This window comes from Lissotriton vulgaris, chromosome 3_1 (genome assembly GCF_964263255.1).
Source record: "Lissotriton vulgaris chromosome 3_1, aLisVul1.2, whole genome shotgun sequence".
Taxonomy (NCBI): Eukaryota; Metazoa; Chordata; class Amphibia; order Caudata; family Salamandridae; genus Lissotriton; species Lissotriton vulgaris.
Window position 1 is genome coordinate 572389972 of NC_141689.1, and position 16503 is coordinate 572406474.

A 16503-nucleotide genomic window follows, 5' to 3' on the forward strand; every position below is an offset into this window, starting at 1 on the left:
TTTGTGTGCTGCATGAATACTTTACACATTGCCTCTAAGTTAAGCCTGGCTGCTTTTGTGCCAAGGTACCACAGTGTTAAGCATAGGTTCATTTGGGGTTTGCTTGTGATTTATCCTCACAAGAATTGTTGTTGCTACTTGAGTAGGGTCTCACCCAAATCAACTAGTTACCTAATTGTTTCATCCTGCTGTAATAACAGGGTTGCAGTCTCTTGATGTTTGGTCCCTGCCTGCTCTAATACCAGAGACTCTGGCCCATGAGGCTTATTTCTCTGCCTGCTGCAACACCATGGACCCAAGACTTTGGAGTCTATTCCCTGCCCAATATATTGCCTTGGTATCAGGTGCTGTGAGTCACTTTCTCTGCCGGATATAAAACCATGGACTTAGACCCAGGGCCGGCGCTAGGCATGGGCAGCGTGGGCAGCTGCCCAGGACCTTGCACCAGCATGGGGCCACGCACTGGTGATGTGTCCTGCCGGTTCCCTGGCGATCAATTTCAAAGAAAGGTGTCACCTTTCTTTGAAACGGAGGGACCCCCTCCCTTGGCCTCTCAGGGATGGTATCTGGATAAGGGAGGGAGACGCTCCCTTCAATTGAAAGGAGACCCATTCACAGACACTGTGGGAGGCCCATTGTCCATCATTTTGGCGCCCCCCCATAGTTTTAACTTTTAGCCCACAAGCAATTCTCACACCTATCGGACTGAAGGTGTGAGAAATGCTTGTGGGCTCAAAGTTAAAACTGTGGGGGCGACAAAATGCTGGAAAATAGGCCTCCCACAGTGTCTGTGAATAGTCTCCTTGCAAGGGGCTACTTATCTACATTAGAGGGGCCTCGCACATTTTCTTTTAGCGCAGGGCCTCGCAAATCCTAGAACCGGCCCTGCTTAGACCCTTTAAGTCCACCTCCCTGCTGATCCACTCAAGAGCTAAAAGCACATTTTCCTGCCAGTTGCAGCACGGGGTACAGAGGCCCTTTGAGTCTATTTCCCTGCCAGCAGTATCACTATGAGAATGGACCCTTGGAGTCTGTTGACCAGTATGGTCTAAACAGTGGGTTCAGGTCCTTGAAGTATATTTTTGTACCCGTTCAAATTTTTGAGTACTATGTAGTCAGTAACCTCTGTCGGTCTCCTCTGACATTACATCCATGAACTGTCACTTTCCAATACTCTATTTTGTCTGTCTGTCATTTTTTCTTGAAGTACGATTCAGGCATTTCAGTGTGGTTTATGCACAATCACATTTTGTTATTATCTTCTTGGCTATAGGAACGAAAAAATTACTCTAACAATGTGTCACTGTTGGAATGTGCACACAAATGTGCCACAGAAATTGAAGAAATGTAAGTATCTAACACGAAATACGGAACACCTGAAATTTGAATAGTTTGATTTAGAGTAATTATGCAAAAAAATGTTTGCAAAAAAAGCCAAATACTGCAAACATCAACCACTTGCAATCTGTTTTGTTCATGTTTTTCCTGTGCACTTTTGCTAAATGTGTGCTGCGAACAGCAAGTACATTTGTGACGTGGAATAATAGCGTAATTTGGGGAATTTCTCGTAACAAGTGTAAAATATTATTTCTACATTATGCTAGATTATGTCAGCACTGTATACCTTTTACCCAGGCCAATACCAAACCCCTTAAACACTCTCTGAGCAAAGGCCAGCTCTGTGAGTAGGTGTGTAGAAGGGAGTCTGCTTTTACTGCAGCCTCATCAAGGTGATAGGTCTTGACCATCTCAGTGCCATGAACCACAGCACACCAGCCACCCAAGTTGAGCAACAGATCACCTTTATATCGTGCTGGGGCCAAATATCACAGGTTTCCCTTCTGTAACTATGTGGGTATTGACGATATTGCAACACTGTCCTTCTTTATCACTATAAGCGCTAGAACTGTGCTTGAGTGCATGTGCGTGTGTGTGCATGTCTGTGTGTACCTGTGCATGTTTGTGTGTGTTTGCTTGTGTACCTATGAGTGTGCGTGTGTCTGTGTCTGTGCATGCGTATGTGTGTGATAGTGTTTATGTGTGTATATGCCTGTGTGTGTGTGTATGTGTGTGCATGTGTGTGTGTGTGTGCACCTGTGTGCGTTCATGTGTGTGTGTGTCAGTGTTTGTGTTACACCTGTGATGTAGGAGACAAGCCGAATAACATGGAACTTGAAATGCTCGTACTGCACTTGGGTTCACTGCATGCATGCAATAAATGCGTTGTGAGATGTACAATCAGTTTGGTGCTCTGCCTTCAGATGTGCCCTGTGAGATGATTTTTGGTGAACTGCCTGGATCCTGATGAATTCCGTCAGATATCATGTACATTCCTTGCTAGGATTAGTGTCATGTGAGAGGCACATGGGTCATAAGAGTCCCCCCTGTTTTGCAGTTATTAACTGCAAAGATACCCATCTTATCTGAGACCCTTTCCGCTCTGACCAAGCAGCCATGTAGTCCATTCTGCTTCAGTTTGAACCCAGCTGCAGAAAACTGTCACAGGATGGAGGTGAGTTGCCTATTGGACCTTCTCTCCTCACAAGTACAGCTATTTACGTGGAACCAGAAGCCATCTTGCAATGATAACTCTGCACTGTGCCTCCCGGTAGACAGTGGTACAACAGGGGGTGGTGATGGACGGAGCATCTGAATCAATCAAACACTCACACCCAGTCAAAAGATCTGGGTTTAATCCCTCACCTCTCTTTAGCCCACTCTGCCACCCCAGTTCAGACATGGCTATATGCAAATCAGTCTGACCCTGTGCATCGTGGGTACAGTCCAGCCCGAACTGCCAAGCCATGTCTTCCCTGAACCGGAAACAAGCTTCCGAGGACCGGTTTCTGGCATTCCAGCCGTCTTCAGCCCGTGTTGCTAGAATCCAGTGGGAAAGTAAGCAAGGGACTCACGTTTGAGCATACCCTGCCACACTTATGGTGGCCAAAAGCAGTACAAAAGGGGGTGGTGATGGACGTAGCATCTGAATCAATCTAACACTCACACCCAGTCAAAAGATCTGGGTTTAATCCATGATCGTTCTTTAGCCCACTCTGCCACCCCAGTTCAGGCATGGATATCTGCAAATCAGTCTGACCCTGTGCCTTATGGGAACAATCCAGCCCGAACTGCCAAGCCATGTCTTCCCTGGACCGGAAACAAGCTTCCGAGGACCGGTTTCTGGCATTCCAGCCGTCTTCAGCCCGGCTTGCTTGAAATCAGTGGTAAAGTGACTGGACTGTTCCCAAGAGGCACAGGGTCAGACTGATTTGCATATACCCATGTCTGAACTGGGGTGGAAGAGTGGGCTAAAGAACGTGATGGATTAAACCCAGATCTTTTGACTGGGTGTGAGTGTTTGATTAATTCAGATGCTCCGTCCATCACCACCCTCTTTTGTACCGCTTTTGACCGCCTTAAGTGTGGCAGGGTATGCTCAGACGTGAGTCCCTTGCTCACATTGCCACTGGATTCAAGCAAGCCGGGCTGAAGATGGCTGGAATGCCAGAAACCGGTCCTCGGAAGCTTGTTTCTGGTCCAGGGAAGATATTGCTTGGCAGTTCGGGCTGGACTGTTCCCATGAGGCACAAGGTCAGACTGATTTGCATATAGCCATGTCTGAACTGGGGTGGCAGAGTGGGCTAAAGAACGGTGATGGATTAAACCCAGATCTTTTGACTGGGTGTGAGTGTTTGATTGATTCAGATGCTCCGTCCATCACCACCCCTTTTGTACCGCTCCCGGTAAACAGTGGCAGAAGCTGTTTTTGGTGGTGGTGGAGGTTTTGGTGGGAGGTTTGTGTACCACTTGGCAGCGAGGAGGGTATGGCATATCCTACATTCATTAGGTGTTGTTTGCTCAGGAATTCAGTCCTTTGTTATGTCTTATATACAACTTTGTTTGATACCTTGAGTCCTATTGAGTTCGTAGTATATGAAAATGTTAAAAAAGGAAGAAATATTACCTCAATCACAGCACAAACCGCTGACAGACACTGATTAAGTTAAAGAATCTGTACTTGGTCCATGCTCCACACAAAGAAAAGGTAGTGTAGCAGAAGATGATTCCTCGCATGCAATGCCAAACTAGAAGGCAGCAAAGAAGAGTGGTAATGATGCCGTTGAATAAGTAATGGGAAGGCTAAAAGCTCCTACTTAGAGTATTTTTTTCTGCCACAATAGCTCATCACCAAGTGACAGCACATGCGTGTTTCCTGCAGGCCAGATCTAAAAATGATGCTTTATGGTATTTCCCACTTAGTATTGTTGTTGTGAAACACAACACACATGGAAAGAGAGAATAACAAGGAGAAATTAAAACATTTCTCCTTGCTACGTCCGCCTAAAGGAGCTGTAAGATGATGGCATAAATCATTGTCTACAATTCTCTATGAGTGGGACACCCTTTCTTATAAAATGACTACTGCAGTCGCCACAGCCCAACTCTCTGCAAATAAGAAATGTGCAGTGCTGCGAGTGGATAGTGGAGGGGTGGTGGCAAATGGTGCCTTGCAGAAAGGGGGATAGCTCATATATTGGCCGGAGGGAGGGAGTCACAGGAGGCATGGAATGTTTTTGGGGCAGGACTTTGCCCGCAGGTGGGGGCCTTCAGCAGAGAACCATGGACTGCTTCCGAGCCTCAGTACTGCCCTGCTCTGCATGGACATTTGTTGTTTCAAGGATGGGTTTGCTCTGCCACTAATAGCTGTTAAATCCAGAAATGATGTAAGGCATGGGCAAAGTGGGCTCTGGCCCAGGGCCCCAGCCTTTAGGGTGGCCCCCTGACAGATCCAGCTGTGTTATCTACAAACTCATCTCCTGATGACCTTGAATGATTCTTAAATATAGAAAAACACTGTTTGCCTTTAATTCATTTCTAATATGAATGATGTGTGGGAGTCTATTGCACACATGTTGCTGAGAAATTTCTGTTTTTCAGCACCATGCAACATTCATAAAAAACGTCATTTTAGATCAAAACAGGACCTTTCATATGAGAAATGTCGCAGAGATTATTTGCAATAATATTAGTGAGCTGCAGCTGTATTACAATATTGAAAACACACATCACAGTACCTGACTAATAGATAGAAGCAAGCATAATTTGGACCAGTATGCCTGTGCATTATCGGTCCTCTGGTCAAAAAGGCCATGAAAGATCTGAAATCGGATCACAAAATCAAAGTTGTTCCGAACAGGGCCCCCCCTCCCAAAATACGTTGGGCCCAGGGCCCCCAAAATTCTTAAGATGTCTCTAGTTAAATCTGCCGTTTAAAACAACAACACTTTGTGAGTCAAAGCTCGTGAGGTTTAAAATAAAAACGTGTGAAGTTGTGAGTTTGCTCACTTTGGTGATTCACCCAGCCTCCCCCTTGATTCCAGTAAACCCAGAGTTAAAGTCATCTTTCCTTGCCCTACGCACAGTTACAAATGGCCCATTTCTCATCGAATGTAAAACACCACTGGTTGTTTTTTTGCACATCAAGTGAATTTTAACGCCTCGAACGTTTCAAAAACTCACACATAGCTCATCCAAAGCAAACAGTTACATTTGTTAAAAATAGTGTGTCTACCTTCAAAATATCTATGAATAGTGTATGCCGCTATCTGTGGCTACTCGTACCTGGCAGCTTCTAACACACCCAACCATGCAGCAGACAGCATTCTATTTATTTCAAACTATTAGTCTTCATGTTCCTCTGGAACTAGAAGTCATTTCAATACAATCTTGATGTATTTTTTTCAACTGAAATAGGACAAAGTTAACTTGTTGCAATTACTTTATACGCTAGTATGGTTACAGATGTGGTTTCTCTTGAAAACCACAGTGGCATGCATTATTTTCGTCATCCACTAGGTGGCACAAAGTGACTAACTTTGGTGCTAAGGGCCTACACAAAACTTGCCATTCATAGAGTAAATAAAGAACGGCATTATTAATTTATACCATTGCATCTACACTACACCTAATATTTGTTTAGCCAGCTGTTTCCTGCAGCCCGCCTTAAACGCCATTGATTGAAAGCCTGAGTACATTAAGACTTCTTTTACCCCAGAGAACATTCTGTTGCGTATGAGTCAAAAGCCACCTTTTCAAAGTGCCAGACAGCGCTACAGTTTCTACACACGGAGCCGCCATGTCTGATCATTCATTAGAGGGGCAACAGAGGGAACCTGTGATCCCAGCAAGCAAGGCATCTCACCGAAAGATTCGCCAAATACAATGTTGTAATTTCAAAGTATTTATGTGACTGGATATCGTGTATTTCAGAACGTTCACACATTTACTTTCAATTTAAAAGCCTTGCCTCTAGCAGCAATTGTTATTACCGATACGGATGCACCAAACAGAGGGGCATATTATCAAGAACAGGCGATAAAATTATCGCCGGTTTATCGGCAGGAAACTGCCGCTAAAGCGCCGATAATGGGCTTGATAATATGTCCTTGTGAATTCTCATAGCAGCCCAGGTTAACACCAGAACCTGGGCTGCTATGGGAATTCACAAGGACATAATATCAAGCACATTATTGTGGCTTTAGAGGCAATTTCCTGCCGATAAAGCGGCGATACTTTTATCGCGTGTTCTTGATAATATGCCCCTGAATGTATCCCGCCAGAACATGCTTGTACTTATAGTATTAACCCAGCGCTTTCATTTAGAGGGTGTATGTCATATTTCAAATTAGAAGAACTGAAAAGGATGAAAACTAATAAAAAACTGACGCCTCAGCATGATGCTGTGGCCATTGGTACTAAGACCCTTGGTTAAAATAGACCGACCATCGCCATTTGGATGTGTCTCCTAGAAGCTGTGACACTTAGCGCTGTATATCCCAGCAGCGCCTTCATCTGCTGAGGGGCAGATACGGCATTAAAAGGATCAGTGTTTGCTCTCTCTTTTTATCTGCGAGTATAATTTTGGGTGGGACTGTGGTTTTAAAGGGTGGGTCTATGGCGCGGGCCTCGCGGTGGGTTGAGGGGTGTGGTAGACCGAGGGTGGGGGCAGTCCTTTCACGCAGACTGTGAGTCCTTGATAGAATTCAGCAAACCGTCGCTGGCGGTGAAAGCAGACAAGCCCGGTGTCTGTAAGCAGTCGGAGCCTTTCCAACTGCCGGCGGTTTTTTGAGGGGGTTTTAGTTCGCCGGGGATGTTAACAACATATTGTCTGTATTAAAGGGGCGGCATATGCCTTTAATGAAAACTATCTTCTTATTCGAATAGTATGTGTATTATGTCTATTGAGGTAGCTTAGAGTCCCCATTAAACGCTTGACTTTAAGAACAGGAAGTCCCTATGCCAATGCAGGTCACTGATATACATGTTCCGCTCACTGGAGACACGCTGGCATCCTGGCACATGAGATACAAAGTGCGAACGCGCAGGTAGGTGACGTCACCCAATTAGCGTCTGGTACTAGGAGCTACCTGAGTATCTTTGAGTCTGGGAAGTACCTGAGTATCACTCCGCCTGCCACTGTGCAAGGGCCGGGTTCTATAAATTATAACCAGTGCTTTAGATGTGCCGGTGCTCGCTGGTACAGACTGAGTAGCAGCACCCTTTATTTCTTAACTTCCAGAGGACCGGTACCTTTTCACTGCCGAGGAGAGTACCGGTACTCAAGTCTGGTAGGCCCAGTGGGATTAGTGTTGCTAAGGTTGAGGCTGTCAAAGTGCAGCCTGTTTGAACACCACTCTGACAGCCAAAGTGCCACTGTGGCCGTGTGCTAGTCACTGCTGAAGCTCACTGGCATTATGTTAGGGTGTCCCGGTGCTGGCAATCTCAGTATCACGCTGTGATTGACAGAACAGGGTCTGTCCAGGCCCTGCACTCCAACTCACACATGTGAAGTTGTGCACACACCGGAAGCCCAGGCAGGCTCAGAGCCGGAAGGAAAAAATCCTTGGGGTGGGGTATGAATTAAAAAACATGTTTGTAACCCTGCTGTGAGCCTTTAGAGTGAGTGTATGACTGCGTTTGTGTGTGTGAGAGGTGAAGCGACACAGAGAGGGGATCAGGCATTCTCAGAAGGTACTTTAAAGAAAGCGTGTGGTATGATGTGTGTGTGCATGCCTGCTTGGTCTTGCACCTAATAGTACTCGTATTCACAAGTACAAAAGAAGGCATGAGTGCTGTGCCTAACACAAAACTAATAAAAATAGAAGCTGCAAACATCACAAAGCGCATGATCCATTGCATCATTTGTTGTTTGGAGTCATTTCATTTTTTAAGGATTTAACCAGTTTATGATTATACATGTATCATCTGTTGTGGTATATGCTGCGACTGCTGTAAGTCATTAGTTTTAGATTTCCAGAGTCTTTCACTGGATGGCCATGCCTGACCGGCCATTATCTCAGTAGTGATAATAGTGCTATTGCTGGAAGGGTGTGGCTGCAGTGAAGGTTCAGAGGCTCCTTCTCTGCTGGGTTGGGGCCTCTTCCCTGCAGGTCATCACACCCCTCTTTATTAGTCTATCTAGAGCTAAACCCTTTCTCCATGTCACTGTGTAAAGAAGGGTTGAGCCCTGAAATGTATCCTTCCGCACTATAGTCAGAGCGGGGAGCTACATCCTCTTGGAACAGTTTGGTCTACCCCTGCAGGGTGCTTTCAAATTCAACAACCAGAGAACCGGAAATGCACCTTCTGTCAATTGTAACATACTAACTCAGTATAATGCCTGTTATGATGTAAGTTCATGGCAATCACTCATACAATCAGTACATTTGGCTAATTAAAAAACTTCTCTCTCTTGAGTTGTTGACATAATCAAACTGGCTTCTTCTCAGCATTTAATGAGATGTACGGGCAATTGCCTGCACATAATGTTGGTGTTTTAAAATCACTCATCTTAATACAGCTTGCTGGCCCAGTCCATCTAAATCTACAGTGTTAGGCCAAGATCACACAGTGCTCTGGCCGTATCACACAGTGCTGGCCCGGTATTACAAAGTACAGCCCCCAAAATGAAACAGGGCTCCTCCAATATACATCACTAGCCCTACTTCACACACCATCCCACCAAAACCCAATATACCAAAGTCCTGTTGTCACATAATGCTGGCCTACAACATTGTTCAGGCCCAATATCACCCACTGTGGCTACCAATGTGCATGGTTCTTAATCTGTCAATTCATTTTGAGGGTCCTTTGACCTGATCTGTTGTGCCCCATCCATATGGCTACAGTTATCTGCATTTCGGTGCCCATGGGTGCAAGAGAAAAGGAGGATGAGGAACACTTGAAAACGGTGGTGCAGAAAGGAGCGGTGCTCAGAACTGCACACATATTGATTGATATTACTTTGCAAAACAAATAAAAAACTTGTGAAAGCAATGATGTGTAAGTGGGTGTGTGTTGAAGCTGCTCTGTAGGAACAGCCCCCTCAATCCTCTGTCATGGTAGTAATGATTGGTGGAAGGACCATGACCCCTCACAACAAAGACCCCATTGTGTACATGGTAATATATTGCGAATAACTGGGAATAATTTAGAGATATACCTTTCAATATTTTTATTTTCCCATTAGCTTAAATCCGAGTGAAGGGAAAAGTATGAGACACTTAAAATATAAGTTTTCGCTAAAAACCTCTAACCCGCGTCTAGAATTTGGCCATTAGAAACTGTGTGCTTTTCTCCCTGAGCTATCCTTATCTGTTCATAGCCTGCGTCCTCTATGAGAACAAAGCACTGGTCAAACTGTGAAATGACTGTGCCAAGATCAGACAGGGCTGGGCCTTCACCCCACTGCACCAGAACAAGATAGAATACCTGTGGTCCAACACCACCCTGCAATGGCCTAAATCAGAAAGGCCAATCAAGTTCAGGCCAGAATGGCTTAAGGTCACACAGTGTTGAATCAAGGACACACATTGCTTGGCAAAGCAGTGGTTTAACATAAGTTGAGCCCCTCCCCCCTGCAAGGTAAACAGAGGGGCACAGGCCCCAGATTTAATCCAGAGCTGTCATGCCTGAGTACTGTGGTGAGGGGGGCCCCAGCAGCTCAGCCCCCCCTCACCGCGGGGGCTGCGGGGGCCTGTGCTACGCCTCTGTGCCAAAGACCTTTCATCATAATTGAAGGTCACACATTACTGAACCATTATAAGGCACTGCTTGGCCAAAATCAGCTAGTTGGCAGTCCAAAATCATGCAATGCAGGATAAACATCACACAGAGCGTAGACAAGATTACACACCGGTGATCAAAAGAACAGTCCGAACCACGCACGGCAGAGTCAAGATCTCACAGCACTGAATCAAGACAACACAGTGACTGTTTCTGGCCCAATCCTACTCCACACAAGCACAAGATTACACATCTGCGGCTTAGCAATGCACAATGTTGTCGAAGGAATCAAACACTGCTGGTCCCTGATCAAAGAGAAAGGCCTACGATCAAACAGTACATCGCTAAGATCACAGCAGGCCTAATATTACACTGTGCATATCATTATACGCAGCCTTAAGCCTGGTAAATCTGTTCTGGAAATCTGTGGCATGGAAAGCATAGTTTAAACATGACGTCTTTTAAATGCAATTAGCTGCCTGGACATTAGCGAGGGTCACAGTAAGAGACAGGTAATGAATTGTCTGCGTATGCCTTGTGCCACTTGTGTACTCCCCGTACTCTGCACATACATAAAATGTGTCCCAACTAACACGTGTACTAGGGAATTAATATATGACAGATGGCATAATTGTCTATATCATCATGTTCTTCCTCCCCCCACCCCCCTGGCCCCCAGTCCTGCTCCTTGCCCCACCCCGTGCTCGGTTTGGTGAGTACCTGCACTCATGTTTTCCCCTTCGAAGCCCTGACTAGAATCAGTGAAAGGCACCATTCAGACACCGACCAGTCATTGCCACGTTACAGGTTTATAACACCCAAGTCTCCGGAAAGAGCTGTTCTGCGCTCCTCATCCGCCCACCGCACTAAAGACTGCTGCCAAGGCCCCTGGCGCTGCCTGGGGCTGTGACATGGCGGCTCCGCTTCCACTCAGCACATGACAGACTCCCTGCGCCTTCCACCCGCAGGTGATGTTTCGTACAAAACATGACACCGGTACATGCGGTGCGCTGCCCCTCGCGGGGGCCTGTTAGCTCTCCCCCGCCTCAGATTATGCGGCGGTTAAAATGATAAACCTAAGCGCGTGCAAGGGTTTAATCTAAATGCAAAGCGTGTGCAGGAATCTTCTGTCAGCCCCCGTCTCCGCCGCATATCATTTCAAGAGATCGGAGCGAGGGGCCAACCCCTGCTCCACGGACGTCCCGAGCAGGACCCGCCGCTCCTCCCTGGCCACACTCGGTGCACTCCGCGGTCACTGGCACGCCAATCAAAGGGCGCCCCGCTTAAAATGCAGCGCCAGCCACCGAGGAATGATCGTCACACAGAGATCAATTCCCTCCATTAATATTTGATGACGCTCTCGCCGTTAGCACCCAGGGCTGCTCCATTAAACAGCTCGCCGCACAGCAGACCGAGCTCTCTTTGGCATAGAGACATCAGCCTCGAGAGCGTCCGGGCGCCCTTATTGCCGAGCGAGACGTCCCATATGGGCTGGACACGTTGTATATTATTTCAGGGCCCGGGAGTGCGCGCAGGAGAAGAAGTGAACACGCGCTTAATTCGTTCACAGATGCCACGTTCATCAGCTCTGCATAAACGAGCGTCTGTGCGAAATCCAAACAGGGCGCCCAGTTTTCAGAGCTGAAAGAGAAGCTTGTTGCTTTATACATCTCGCTCCCCCAATAAGGCTAAGTAGGAGGCACATAGCTCCAACTACTGCTTTGTTGAGCATCATAACCGTTAGACCCACAAATTGTATCAGTGAAAGATTTGCGGTTTAGTTTCAGTGCTGCAGCCTCCATACACATAAGAGATCGGCAGTGTAAATAAAACGAGCGGATAGTCTTTTGGTGCTTGCATAAAAGAAGTCATTACACTCATTTAACGAGGATGTTATCGCTTAGCTAAAGATGCCTGTTGCCAGGGCAATACTAGTTGCGCGTGCCAAATGACGCGTCTTCTGGCTGCAGGGCACCCCAGCCATGAAAGCAGCGCGAGGCGCGGGTCCTAGGCACCGTCCCACGCACACCCCCGCACACCTGCGCCGCTCCCCGGCCTCCTGCAGACCCCACTGTCTACAAAGGTGAGCTCAGGGGCTTGGAACTCATCGAGGCCACGCGCGCCAACGGATGGTCTGTTATGAAGCAATCATTCGCAGAAATTAAATTCAGTGCCCTGAAGCTATGGCACTGCTGCACTTCAAAGGGAGCCTGGCATTGCGATGGCATGCAAGTTTTAGCACAGAGAACGTACACATGAAAGAGGGTCTGGTGTTAGTCAGGTTAGCTTCAAGTTGCCCAGTATGTGTCTTAAAATGTGAGCACCGTGCTAGTTTAATACGCTGCAGCTTTAGGGAAACTCAGGCGCGTGCTAGAAAGTGCTGAAAAAGTTGTTACCTTTTCCGAGATGCCCTGGGGAGCTCCAGGTGACAGGGCAGAGGGCAGGGGCGTGCGGGCAGCAGGCAGTGGGGTCCTTGTTGCGCACTCTGAGCGCTCACCTTGCGAAGTGGTGCCCACTGAATGTCCAGAATGCGCCTCTGTGGCTCTCTGAATGGCACAGGGTCCTGAGCCAGGGAAGAGGAAGCCACTTTCCCACCGAGAGAGGAAAGGAAAAGCACCACGTCACAGCCAAAGTACGCCTCCAAGACCTGCTAATTGCTGCTCCGCGCGCGCACCGAGCAGTGCCCAGGACAACAGGGGTGCGCAGAGCTGCAGGTCAGAGAGACTTTGCTTTTCTCTTCAGAACGTTTTTTCCTTCTGAATTATTCTTCTGGGTTTGTTAATTTCTCGCCCCAGAAACTGTCCAAACAATCACCCCAAAAGCTCCAAACATGCTATTTTTTGTTGGGAATATAACTTTCCTCCGACTGCCACTGGATCATCACAGTTGCGAAGAGTTTCCTTTCCTTTCTTGTTCTCTGTAGCACCCTGCCGATCCCGGAAGGAGAGTTTTAAAAGTCGGGTTTGAAGAAGAAACGCTGTCCAGCGTGGAGCGAGGACGCCCGAGTCTCCTGTCACTTAGAGAGGGAGGAAGAAAGAGTTCAGATCTCCATTTACAGATGCAACTTTTTGTCAGTGGTAAAACAATGTACAGTGCACGGTGCCACCGGACACAGACGGGCTGCAGGGACTTACTTATACACAGCGTGGAGTACTTGGGGGAAAGGGTGGGGTCCTAATATTCAAATTCAAATCAATCATTTGCACAAATGAGAACCAGATGGGTACCACAGGAACACATTAGAGCACCATAATAGATAGCACAGCAACTCCCCCCAGAACAAGCGGGCATTATAACTCCACGGAGAATGTAAGGCCATTGACTCCCACCCTGGGCAAACAGATTTTTTTGGGAGAGGAAGTATCGTGGGACTTCAATTACAGAGCAGGCTTTGATGGAGCTGGGCAGAGCACACCTTTAGAAGTAAAAGGCTGCAGTCATGAGTGCGGCTGGGTGGAGGCAGGACTGCGGAGGACGGAACCTTCGAGAAAATGCAAGAGTGACATTATGGTATTATCTGCGTGGGGGGTATGAGGCGTGGGGGCCTGGACCTAGGCTTGCTCAGAAAGGAAGAGGGCGCAGAAAACATCTTCCCGTTATAGAGCAGAGTTTGACACACTTTTTCTGGATGAAGTAAGTGAGACTGAGTGAAGCCAAAACACACATTATGAGATTATGGAGCAAGAAATCCAATGTGCAACAACAATGTTCACGCTGGAACTATTTTTGTATTCATGGCCAGTGCAAACACGCTTTTTCCAAGAGTATTTTCGTTTTTTGAAATGACTTGAAACGGGTTTAAATAAGGCGCAATTAGGCGGCCTTTCTATATTACTGCTGTGCACAGGGGCCCTGTTTTAAGGGAAGGGAAGTGCATTTTCCATCCAGCGTTTCAGTGGGTTTCCCTCCATTGGGGAGCGAAATCCACCATAGTTAGATTTCTCAAACGGGGCAACTGATATGTCCCCACCAAAGTGGATGCATCTGCCATTGTGGGAGCATGTTTGTGTTTTATATTATTTATATATGAGATTTTGAAAACAGAAGGAAAATAAACTCCGAAGCATACTGCATACCATGGGTTTACCATGGATAGGACATCTGTAGGACATGGACATCTACCATCAGTAATTCATACATTCTGAAGTGGTGTGAGCTAGCTCTGTGCGCTGTACGGGATCCAGTCAGTACAATGGTGTTCCAGTGCTTGTTCAAGATATTACATATGTAGGGTGCATATACCCAGATACAATCATAGATCACAAAATTGGCCCATAGTGTGTCATAGACAATACTTAGTAACATTATCATTTGGATAAGGCTGAAGAGCTAGATAGTGTCTAAGTCAACCCTAGATGTCCCTTCGTTGTGTCCCTAGGACCTGCATTTAAGTGTATTCTGCCATTGTTCTGCATTCTGTCCATCAATTGTTGTTTTTGCATTTTTCACCCAGAGTGGGACGGGTATGCTCAGACGTGAGTCCCGTGCTCTCAATGCCACTGGAATCAATCTATCCTGGCTGGTGAGGGCTGAAAGCCTGGAACCAGTCCCAGGATACTTGTTTCCAGTCCAGGAAGGACCGGGCCTGGCAGTTCAGGCTTGACTGTTGTCATTGGCCCCAGGGTCAAGACTGATTTGCATATGGCTGGGTCCAAACTGGAATGGCATGGTGAGCAAAAAAACGATGGATTTAGGCCCAGATCTCTGAACTGGGGTGAATGTATGACATTGTTCTGCATTCTGTCCATCAATTGTTCTTTTTGCGCTTGTATTCTGCCACAGCATCCTTCAAGCATTCCTCCCCGTTAGGAATCGTCCCTTTCACCTGAAACCACAACATTCAGCATTTTGTTAGTAGTGTCAGCACTGCACAAATCTTTTGATTGGTTTAGGGAAGAATTTAGTATATCCTAGAAGCAACATTAGAGGAGTGCAACTTACCTGTGCACCACAATCTCTCTGACAATCTGATATACCTCCCAATGTGCCCCAGTCAGTGAACATTCCCATTCCAGTTGCAAAAAAAAGCGCTGGATCTCTTATGCAACACCTGCAATGGAAGGTCTTTTAGGATCTGTTCTGGTTAAAAACCTCGGATAGCAGAACAGTTGATTCAGAAATGTAAAATGAAGCAGTTTATGCCTCTATCAGCCACAATTTTGGTCCGGGGTAGATGAATTTCCACACATCAGGACTAATATAGCCCCCCCCCACAAGTTCACTTCTTGTTTTCAAAGGGCCTCGATAATAGCTGTACCACAAAATTCGGTGTATAACCCATACAGTCTGGAAATCCATTCCCTACTTCCAGGATTCCTAACCATTCGAGTTAGTAGTAGAAACGGAGCCTGTTTCGTCAGTTGTTTTGCTGTTTGCTGCCAGTAAGACCAGCATGACTGTAGGGGGGAGCGGGACTACAGCCCCCAGCCTGCCAAGCAGCGCGCATGCCGCCAACGTGTAATCCTTGCACCAGGAGGTGCTTAAATACCTTCCAAGGCTCCTGCTTTGCCCTGGCCACACCTGGGCAAAGCCTGGGCCAAGGGCAGTCCCATCTGCGCCCGGCAGTAAGAGGCAGGGCAGGGCCACCCCATTCCAAGTTACCAGCCAGACACCCTAAAAACAATGAGGTGAGTGTTTGCCATCTCTAATCCTCAGGCCTGCTTTAGTTGCTATGCACTTACTTGAGTATCATAATGGTGAAGCGTATCGGGACATCAACTGCACGCCCCATCACTAGCAGTATTGATAGCATGCTTGAAAAGGTCGTTAATATCTTATCAGGGGCGATTGCCTCTGGTGGATGAGTGGCGAGCAGTCTTTGCGCCTGGCACAGTCGCCGGTTGATTTCCCCCACCATCCTGATTTGGCGGGGGAAATCGACGTCCGATGGCAGACAGCCCACAATCGCACAGCCGGCGGTGGAGGGCCTTCCGCAATCATAATCGGCCCCATAGTTTTTATTTCCCCCTTTCTGGTGGATTATTTAGTGAAAGTTGAAGTTATTCCAACAATTCATGGGGATCACAATCCAATTTAAACAGTGCTTAGATTGCCCCACCGTCCCACGTTCACCTCTGAATGTGGTGCTGGGAATCTGTTACCTTCCAACGACAAGCTAAGATTGATTTGGCGGGGTATTAACAACACCGGTTTGTTCAGGCATTAACCATGGCTAATTTGCATCTCATTAATTCTTGTTTATTGGTCCTTGATCCGCACCCGAGGCAGTCGATGATTTTATTAAACTCTACTCAGCTATTGAATCCCTGCTACTGAAGCCTACTCCACCATGGCAACGTGGACACAGATGGTTCGACCATGAGTGCTCCGAGGTGATTAGACAACTACGTAAGGCACTGTTGACTAGCCCTAGGTGTAATTCTCTTGTGAAATTAGCAAGGCAGAGATATAAGATGGTGATCATTAAAAGGAAAGACA

General features: G+C 46.9%; 1 protein-coding gene across 1 annotated transcript in view; it reads right to left on the reverse strand.

The window, feature by feature from the left end:
* The window catches only part of HAPLN1 (hyaluronan and proteoglycan link protein 1), a 299937-nt gene extending 286671 nt beyond the window's left edge, over positions 1 to 13266 (reverse strand). The window contains exon 1 of the mRNA XM_086960855.1: positions 12462 to 13266. The gene's annotated coding sequence lies outside the window, so the exon portion shown is untranslated. The remainder of the gene's footprint in view (positions 1 to 12461) is intronic.
* Positions 13267 to 16503: the final 3237 nt, after the last annotated feature.